Consider the following 9,712-nt stretch of genomic DNA (forward strand, 5'->3'; position numbering starts at 1 on the left):
AACAACGGGTTAAGATGTAATATAAGTATAACCTAGATGAAATATATTTGTACTTTAGTAATTAAGAACAATTTAGTAAAAGTGTGGATAATTATAATCTAGTATAAGTGTACTATAAGTATAATATAAGAATGATTTTTGCTTTGTAGTGCAGAGTTGGTACCTCGGATTGCCACCACCGGCAGGGTAGGGCTGTCGGCACAAAGTCCTCCCGGTCTCCATCAAGCGACTGTGCCAGCAGCGACTAGTGCGATTTCAGGCCATGCTCGTCAGCGGAGAAGTGAAAATGCCGTCTTATTCTTCACCAACATCCAAGGGCTTAATACCAACTTAAATTCAGTCCATTTTTTCCTACAGTCCATATCCCCTCTGGCCCCCTTCCCCACAGAACCACAAATCTCACCATCTACTGAAATATCCCCATATTGTTTTCCTGGTTACAATCTCCTCACAAACTTCCGTAATAAGGGTGGCACCTGTTGTTATATCAAATCCCAATATGCAGTTGACACCATTTTAAACTTCACTTCACGCAGTTTTGATTACTCACTGTATAAACTAAACTATCAAAATATCACCAAATATATCTGTGTAGTTTATCGCTCCCCCAATGCCTCTTCTGAACCCAGTGTATTTGACTCCATTTCCACACAGTTTAGTAACCTTAATCTCTCCCTTAACACCGAAATTACCATCTTGGGTGATTTTAACAAACATAATGTTGAATGGTTATTGCACTCTACCAGGACTGACGATGCTGGTCTAGAGTGCGAGCTGTTTGCAGAATCGTTTAATCTCACGCAACTGGTAAATCAACCAACCAGAATACCAGATAATCCTGACCATAATGCCCATCTTTTGGATCTGTTCCTGATAAATAATCCAGATCAGTACAGGATAGAGGTATTGTCTCCACTTGGATCCTCTGACCACAATCTCATCAAAGCCTCATTACTTAGCCCCCCAAAACCTCCCCATTCTGAACCTGTCAGGGTGACCCGATGGCACTTTGATAGGGCAAACTGGGATGAATTTAGAAATTATCTTGCTGACATTCCATGGCAGTCTTTCTTCTCTAGTGATGTCAATTCTACCCAGTCCCACATTTGCGATTTAATACTAGTTGGTATGTTTTTATTCATACCAAGTCAACAGTTCACTAAAACATCAAACTCTCCAAAATGGTTTGATAGCAACTGTGCCAGAGCAACAGCCAAAAGTCATCAGCGTATAACTATTACTTGAAATCAAAAACATCTGAATCACTCTCTCAATTCAAAATTGCTAGAAACCATGCAAAAGCTGTAATAAATCTTGCTAAATCAAACTTTCTTCAAAACCAGTCATCAAAACTACTTAACAACCCTAATGGCAATAGATTATTCTGGTCAACTCTCAATTCTTTCAATAATAACTTTAACAAGTCATCATCCATTCCCCCACTAAAATCTTCAGATGACAACATTACAAATGACCCACGTGGGAAAGCAGATATCTTTGCCAGCACATTTGCCAGAAATTCTACCTTAGAGGAAGCCAGCCAGAATGTCCAAGCACTAGAACTTGCCTCTCCCGACACTGTTCCACTTAAGATACAGACAAGGTACGTGAAATCCATCCTAGACAATTTACCTACCAACAAAGCTCCAGGCCCAAATGGAATCCTGCCAATTGTGTTGAAAAAGTGTTCCCCAGAACTTGCCTCTGTTCTTGCAAGATTATTCAGACTACGCATACGTACTTCTTCATTCTCTAATTCATGGAAAGAAGCCAATATCCACCCAATTCCAAAGAAAGGAAGTTCCTCTGTCCCCTCTGATTACAGTCCAATAGCTGTCACATCTTCTTTTGGTAACGTTTTTGAAGCTGTAACTAATAAGCACATAGTTAAACATCTTGAATTCAGCAACCTAAATAGTGATAGACAATATGGTTTTTGCCAAGAAAGATCAACCATTGACATACTCAATCTCCTGACTCATACCATCCATCTATCAGTTGACCTACATGTTGAAACTCATGCAGTAACCCTGGATATTTCTAAAGCTTTCGACAGAGTGTGGCATCGTTCCCTGTTGTCCAAACTCCCTTGCTATGGACTAAACTCTTTTGTTCCTTTGATTTCCTCATTTCTCAGCAATAGAAAAATAAGAGTAAAAGTAGATGATGTATATTCCACTTTCCACTCAGTTAACGCCGGTGTGCCACAGAGATCAGTTCTGGCACAAACCCTGTTCTTGTTCAGTGCAATGATCTCTTATCTGTCACCCAAAATCCCATCCATTCATATGCAGATAACTCAACACTTCCTAGTTCACTCACACTCAGACATCCATTTGCAAAGTCCGACATCTCTAACTCTCACCTCAGTACAGCCATCTCTTTAAATCAAGACTTATCCACGATCAGTGAATGGGGACAAAACAACCTTGTCTCATTTAATGCTAGTAAAACTAAATATATACTATTTACTAATAAGCAAGTATTACCAGAATCGTATATTACATTCATTGCTACAAATATTCCCATTTCCAAAAGTATTGACATTCTCTGCGTATCACTTAACAATGCCCTCAGCTGGACCTCTCATGTCAGATCACTTGCTAAAACCGCCTCAAAGAAACTTGGATTATTGTACAGAGTCCGTAACTTCTTCACTGACGAGCAATTAGTTATAATTTATAAGAGTCATGTGTGCTCTCAGCTTGAATACTGCTCACCCTTGTCGAGTGGATGTGGAAAGGTTGCATTAAAACAAGTAGACAAAATTCAGAACAAAGCTGTTAGAATTATTAATAACCCTGCTATTACTAATAAACTACCTCCGCTACAAGTAAGAAGGAATGTTGCCTCCTTTGCGTTATTTTACAAATTCTACAGCAAATGCTCAAACGAAGTTGCGTCCATGGTGCCACCTCTCCATGCCTTCCCTCGTGCTAAACGGGCAGCTGGCAGCTCTCATGACTGGAATGTCACTCAGCCATGCTGCAGAACTTCTGACTATCAGAATTCTTTCATTCCCCGAACTGCATCTCTCTGTAACTCGCTTCCCCAGAGTTGTTTCCCTCCAGACTTCAGCCTACTGCTGTTCAAGTCTATTACAGATATTTTATGAACAGCGGACACCAGTAATCTGGTGCATGGATTTGTTTTTTTTATTCATTTGTTTTTCCTTCCTCTGTTCTGTTATAAAAAAAAAAAAAGTGAACATCTATGTATAATGTAATTCGCATTAAATATTACATCAGCCGACCACATTCCCTCCTCTCCTCCATACACCCCCCCTCCATAAAGCACGCTGGTAGCGGAGTTTGGCGAACATTTAAATTGGCTTAGTCTTCATAGCCTCCTAACTGAGTAAATTCAAAGATATCTTTCGGTCTCAATCCATTTTAGTGATAGAAATGCTAATTGTGAAAGTGCCAGAAGGAGGAGAAACAGTCCATAATATTCTATGTATAGTTAACCTCGACATATTGATCGTTGTACACTCTCACGCTGAGCTAACATACAAATAGCATCCGAACATCATTACGAAGACTTGGTGTTAAGTGATGTGATCATTATCGATACTACTCAAATTTTCCCCATCGCCATGTAATCTTTGCGAGATACGATAAGCTCTAAAGAAGTCAGTCAAATGAGTCATGCGAGACATACTTATTAACATGAAAGCTGTAACCGGAAGTTAACATCCTCGAATGCAATCGGACTGTTATCCGAGGTTATATAAGGTGAGGGCGAGTTGTAACTTAACCACTGCCTTTCGTCTGATCCACAGATTTTAACAACAAATCAAGTCGTAATCTCCCAAACACATCACCACACTTACATACCATACACTTCCCCCCCCCCCCATTCATTGTGTTAGGCAAAAATCCAAATAACTGTACCTTAACCTAAGTCGGGGAGTTTTCTAAATTATAAGTCACAAGTGAAATAATATAAACGAAGTGTATTTCATTAGTCAAAAATGGTAATCTATTTCTCGGAAGATGTGAAGTATTAAGTTAGGTCATTTTGGGTCTTACCAATTATTAAAGATTGTTATTTTGGGTCTTACCATTAATTAAAGAGTGTTATGGTTAAGTCTCACCATTGATGTGAAAGTTTTATTGTTAGAGAGGAGTGCAGGATATATTATTAAGTGGTCTTTATATCATTTTAGTATTGTCCCTCCTCGAGTCCCTCAGTGACCGAGGAGAACGACGTCCAATCATAACTCGTATGGTCTTTCTGTTTCAAGTGTTATCAGAACACTGTTAACTAGGGAAGTGAGTATGTGGATTTAAGCATTCATCTAATTCTGGGTATGATTAAAATCAATGCAATACTCTTTAGATTCGGGTTTCCAGCTACCCTTCTTTGATGGCTATGTACGGGGCGGCGCGCAAGGGGCACTAAGGGGTATTAACAACTCAAGAACCTAAGCCTATCAAAATTCACTCTAACCCATTCAGTATGAAATCTGATCCTACAGTTTGGACATAAGTCGGGTATTCATTGGTATCTATTTCGGAGTAAGGGGATTAAAACACCCCAGTTGGTTTTGGGGTTTACACTAAAAACAGGCTCGGTAATTTAATGGCAGCCATGTTGGTAAGTTCAAAGTGTTATGCTCGAGGTCAGTACAGTGACGGCTAGCCATAAAGAATATCACACCACCACACCTCCCATCCTCCATAAATTCTAATACATCCTTGAACTGAACAAGGACAACTAGAACCGGCATAGAAACCTCCCCGGTTACTAAATTCCCATTCCAATTGACACCAATATAATCTCAACTTTAAATTCAGTGCGCATCCTGGTGTTTTACACTCCAACGCTAAGCAGTGATATAAGAAATTGTAAGAGGAGTGATTGTAGTGACATCAAAGTTTTTCTGGGATCAGAATCATCGTAACATTACTCTGGTGAGATATAATTAAAGTTCTATAACAATACACTGGGGTCAGCGGTGAGATATTCACTAGAATTACGAGGACAATACACTGGTGGTATACATAAAAATTCTTAGCAATACAATGGCATTACATTTCACAAGTAAGAAATATATCTTGTTGCTAATTCCATAAGATTATTGCCCCCTGGGGTGGGGCGGGAAGATTCTTCCGTGATAACCCTGCATGCATGAGGACACTAAAACGGGCCCATTTATCTCCAGTTTTTCTCTCCATCTCCTCTTCTCTCTTCACACTCTCTTGTAGATATTTCCATATTTCTTCCGGCCTTTATCAATCTTGATAAACGGTTTCATGACATGGATAGTGCCATAAAGGGTAAGTTCTGCACTGCAGCAACCTATGGCGTTGTTTTATACTCATTGGCTACATGTACCTGATAGAATTCGTTGATCTAGGCAGAAAACAAAAATCATAATCCAGATATGGTTTTGCATTATAAGCAAAAAGTGTCTTTTTATTAATAATCACTGTTTAGTGGAAATGAAGTATTTGAATTTGAATTTCAGTGACGGTGTTTCAATATGGCCGCCAAAATCACATGCCCGCGGCAGAGAGAGCCTCTGCATATTATAGAGCTCAATGGCCCTATAGTATGGAGAGGCTAGCTCCGACGCGAGCGTGATTTTTGCCGCCATATTGAAACACCTACACTCGTAGCCTATAATACAAAAACATGTATGGATTGTGATTTTTTTTTATTAGCCTAGTTCAACGAATTATATGGGGTACATTTAGCTAATGAATATAAAACAATGTCATATGTTGCTGCAGTGCAGAATTTACCCTTTACAGTACTAAGGTGGACAACGGTAATGGCAGAAAGGGAAAAGATAGTGTGGTATTAACGTTGAAATGATAGTGATGTTGAAGCTGTTTTACATCGAAGTAAAGGTGTTGAAATAGTGTGGGAAGTTCTTAGACTATCTATTCCATGAAACCGAATGTCCAGATTGATAAAGGCCAGAAGAACCATGGAAATATCTATAAGAGAGTGTGAACAGAAAAGAGGACATGGAGAGAAAGACTGGAGATAAATGGGCCCCTATTAGTGGTCTCATTCATGCAGGCGTAGCGTTTTAGTTATGAGAATATTTTACTAGAGGCTACACTAAGGCAAATGGTAAAGATAGATAAACACAAATGTGCTGGGAAGAAACCGACAGGGAAGTGATTATTGACTTGGAACAATACAGAGTTATTGCATGATTTCAAAATAGTACAAGGTCATTACATTACAGCATGTGTGGATCAATTACATGGATAAAATCGTTACAGACTACAAATGTGAGTAATGAATTTAGTGAGAATCGGGAATGCTGGGCTAATGTGTTTATGTGTATTGTATATATAAAGTTGTACCATGTGGCCACATTTTACCAGGAGAGACGGAGAGCAAGGAGGTAGTAGCCAGGGTGAAGTTGAGAGTAGAAAGAAGGGCGAAGCTAGGTCGCCCGCTCGGTTTTAAGCCCCCTAATGAGGTGGGCGGAGCACCGGTAAGCCTAGGTCGCCTGAATATTCAAATTTAATTGGTTTAGGCACCACTATAGGTGAGGAGGGAAGAGAAATGGAATTCTATTGGTAGTGGCACCAGTAGCGATGCTGATTCCGAGAATGAGGTGTGGAAAAAGCCATGAGGGAAAGAAACCACGTGTGTATGGTGAAATGAGGGAAAAACCATGAGAGAAGGAAACCACGTGTGCAGAGGAAAATGCGAAGTACGATACTTTGTGGTGTAATATACGCCACAGCAATCCCCCTCCCCCCCCTCCGTTTTATGGCAATTAAACAGGAAGAAAAGAGACAGAAACAAAAAAAATATGATTAGGGTACAAGGTACAATATATATATATATATATATATATATATATATATATATATATATATATATATATATATATATATATATATATATATATATATATTACGGTCATTTTCCGAAATTGGTCATATTGCAAAATGCCCGGCCATTATGCAAAAAGACCAAATCCGTGGTCAATTTGCAAAATGACCTAAATATCTGGTCATTTTGCAAAGGACCAAGGCTTTGGTCTTTTTACAAAATCACCAGTATTATCGTTGGTCAGTTTGCAAAGTGTCCAAACAGCAAGTAGCCAATTGAAAAAAAAAGGCGAGTAAACGATAGATGGTAGTGAACGTAAAATAGAAAAAGTTGAAAGAAAGGCGCGTAAACGATAAAAGGAAGTGAACATGAAATAGAACAAGTTTATTTATTCTTAGAAAATACATTGAACCTTAAAAAGTATGTTTATTCAACCTTCATGATATATATATATATATATATATATATATATATATATATATATATATATATATATATATATATATTTTCTTTTACAGAAAATGGTCCTACATCCTTAAGCGGGTGTGCCTGTGTGTATGTGTGTGTGTGTGTGTGTGTGTGTGTGTGTGTGTGTGTGTGTGTGTGTGTGTGTGTGTGTGTATCGGACTTGTTAGCGCAAGAGGCACTGCATTTGCATCTGCTGTTGCATAACACATTGTTTTTTAAACACTTGCAGTGTCTGGTCAGACATGACTTAGTGCAAGAGCATTTAGCGAATCCCTGACCTTGTCCCATGGATTCTGCAATGGCTACTTCCCGCAGACTTACTTCCCGCTCCTGTACTACATCTTCTATCGAAAGGAGTTTTTCAACACATTGAGTAAATTGGTTGCGAGTGTACAGCTGCTTAAGCAGGCCGTCCTTTGTATCAAGCTTGTACGTGCCATTGTCCAATGCCTGAACAACAACGGCCTTCACATTAAGAAACTCTGCATGTCCACGGTCAACTAATGGAACAGGAACCATCACAGTGTCCCCTGCGTGGGCTGGTTTAAATCGCCTCACAGAATTATCCATCATTTTTTAGCTTGTTTCTGTTGTTCTATGTTGGACTTCATTTGTTCAGTATGAATACTGCGATTCCGATTGCAGATGGAACAAAGCACAGGCTCATCAGCATCTTCATTCATCACAGAACACAGAGCATAAGAGTGACATGGGTTCCCACACACCTTGCACACATTTGAACCAAAGTAGCTTTTACCACAGGAGATGCAGTTAATGACAGCGGATGGTTCTTCTTGCTCTTCAGCACCTATCTCTTTCTCCTCTGTATCTGCGTCCTCCTCATTGACAACACCTAGTGCTTCTGCAAGCTGCTCCTCCGTCTGCATACCGTCCATGACTTCCTCTGGTACAGAAGATGCGTCAACACCAAGACGAGCCTTCTGTCCATATATGGCCTCATATGGTGTTCTTCCAATTCCGGAGTGAAGACGGGTGTTTTTCGTCCACTGGACAAAGCGCAGTCCCTGTGACCATTGTGTAGTGTTGTTGTCCTTCATGCAACATGCAAGCATTGCTTCAATATCCCTGTTGGCTCGTTTCACCGAGCCCTGCGATTGTGAATGTCGTGGTATGCCATGAACCAGCCTACACTCTGGCCACATCACCAGAAACTTCCTTGATAAGCTGAAAATTGAAACGGTGAACATCAAACCTTGTCATATATATCACCTCGCTAAGTTTCTGGTGTCTTTTTGTGACCATGTCTGATATTTCTGCTAAGTTTTATGAAAATTGGTTGATTTAAAGGAATATTATATTCTATACCTTATTTGAGAATTCTCTACCATTGTCAGACTGCAGGATATGGGGGGCTCCTTTGTCACAGAAAATGTGAACGAGGTGGAAAGCAACCTCTTCAGCAGTTTTCGTCTGTAGAGCCCGACGACACACCATCTTGGTCAAGTGATCCTGATAGTTGAGAATGAAACGATGTTTCTCATCTGGTTGGCTCTGCATATCGATGAAGTCAACCTACAAACAGACAGAATCGGACCCATTTTAGGGGAACTTTCAGGTCCTTTAGGGCAATTCGTAATTAACTTCAAACTCTTTTACACTGGTATGATGTGCGGAAATACAACATTATTCTATCCTAACAAATACGGCCTTAACCAGTGCTTGTTTACTAACCTGAGCTCATGAGTTCATGCTGTTTGAGACAATTGACTTGACAGTCACAGACTTGCGTACAGTGTTTTTTTTTTTTTTTTTTTTTCAGCTGACACTCCTCACACAACTGTAAATACAACTGTATTTGGGATCTTGAAATATTGGCATATTTCTCACTTTTTTCCTTAAACACAACAGTTCTACGTCCATGCCCACTTGCACGATGAACAGCATCGATCACATCGAACACATCTTCAGCGCATACGAATCTAAGCTGGGTTCCCTTTTTCTGCAGTTTCTAAACGGTGATACTTTCAACTGTGACCTCAAGAATATTTTCGTAACAACCGATAGTCCTTCTGCGTCTTTTTCATGTTAGGACGTTTAAGTTCATTCAAACGAATAAGAATTTGTTCGTATTCATTTTTGACAACAATCTCGAAGTATTTAATGCTTTGTTTTCCTCAGCCGTTACCAGCTTTGTATAAAAAACACTTCTTTTATTTTTCATTGTACAGATTTTCAGAGTATAATAAAATACACACAAAGTAATGGGAATAGCACCACGTTGCCTCTCCTCGCCTGACCTTCAGCAGTGCCTGACTAATAACGGCCTCACCAGTCAGCTCCCATTACTACTATCCGATGCACACACTAACATACACACACACTCGTTTACTCACCTTTTTTTTCAACTGGCTACTTGCTGTTTGGACATTTTGCAAACTGACCAACGATAATACTGGTGATTTTGTAAAAAGACCAA

At 39.6% G+C, this 9,712-nt stretch overlaps 1 pseudogene; it reads right to left on the reverse strand.

Annotated features, from left to right (window-relative positions):
• Positions 1–7,428: 7,428 nt before the first annotated feature.
• On the reverse strand, positions 7,429–9,457 carry LOC145409032 (KRAB domain-containing protein 2-like; annotated as a pseudogene).
• Positions 9,458–9,712: the final 255 nt, after the last annotated feature.

Source organism: Coenobita brevimanus, chromosome 79, assembly GCF_032717465.1.
Source record: "Coenobita brevimanus isolate Jiangsu-jjx chromosome 79, ASM3271746v2, whole genome shotgun sequence".
Lineage (NCBI taxonomy): Eukaryota > Metazoa > Arthropoda > Malacostraca > Decapoda > Coenobitidae > Coenobita > Coenobita brevimanus.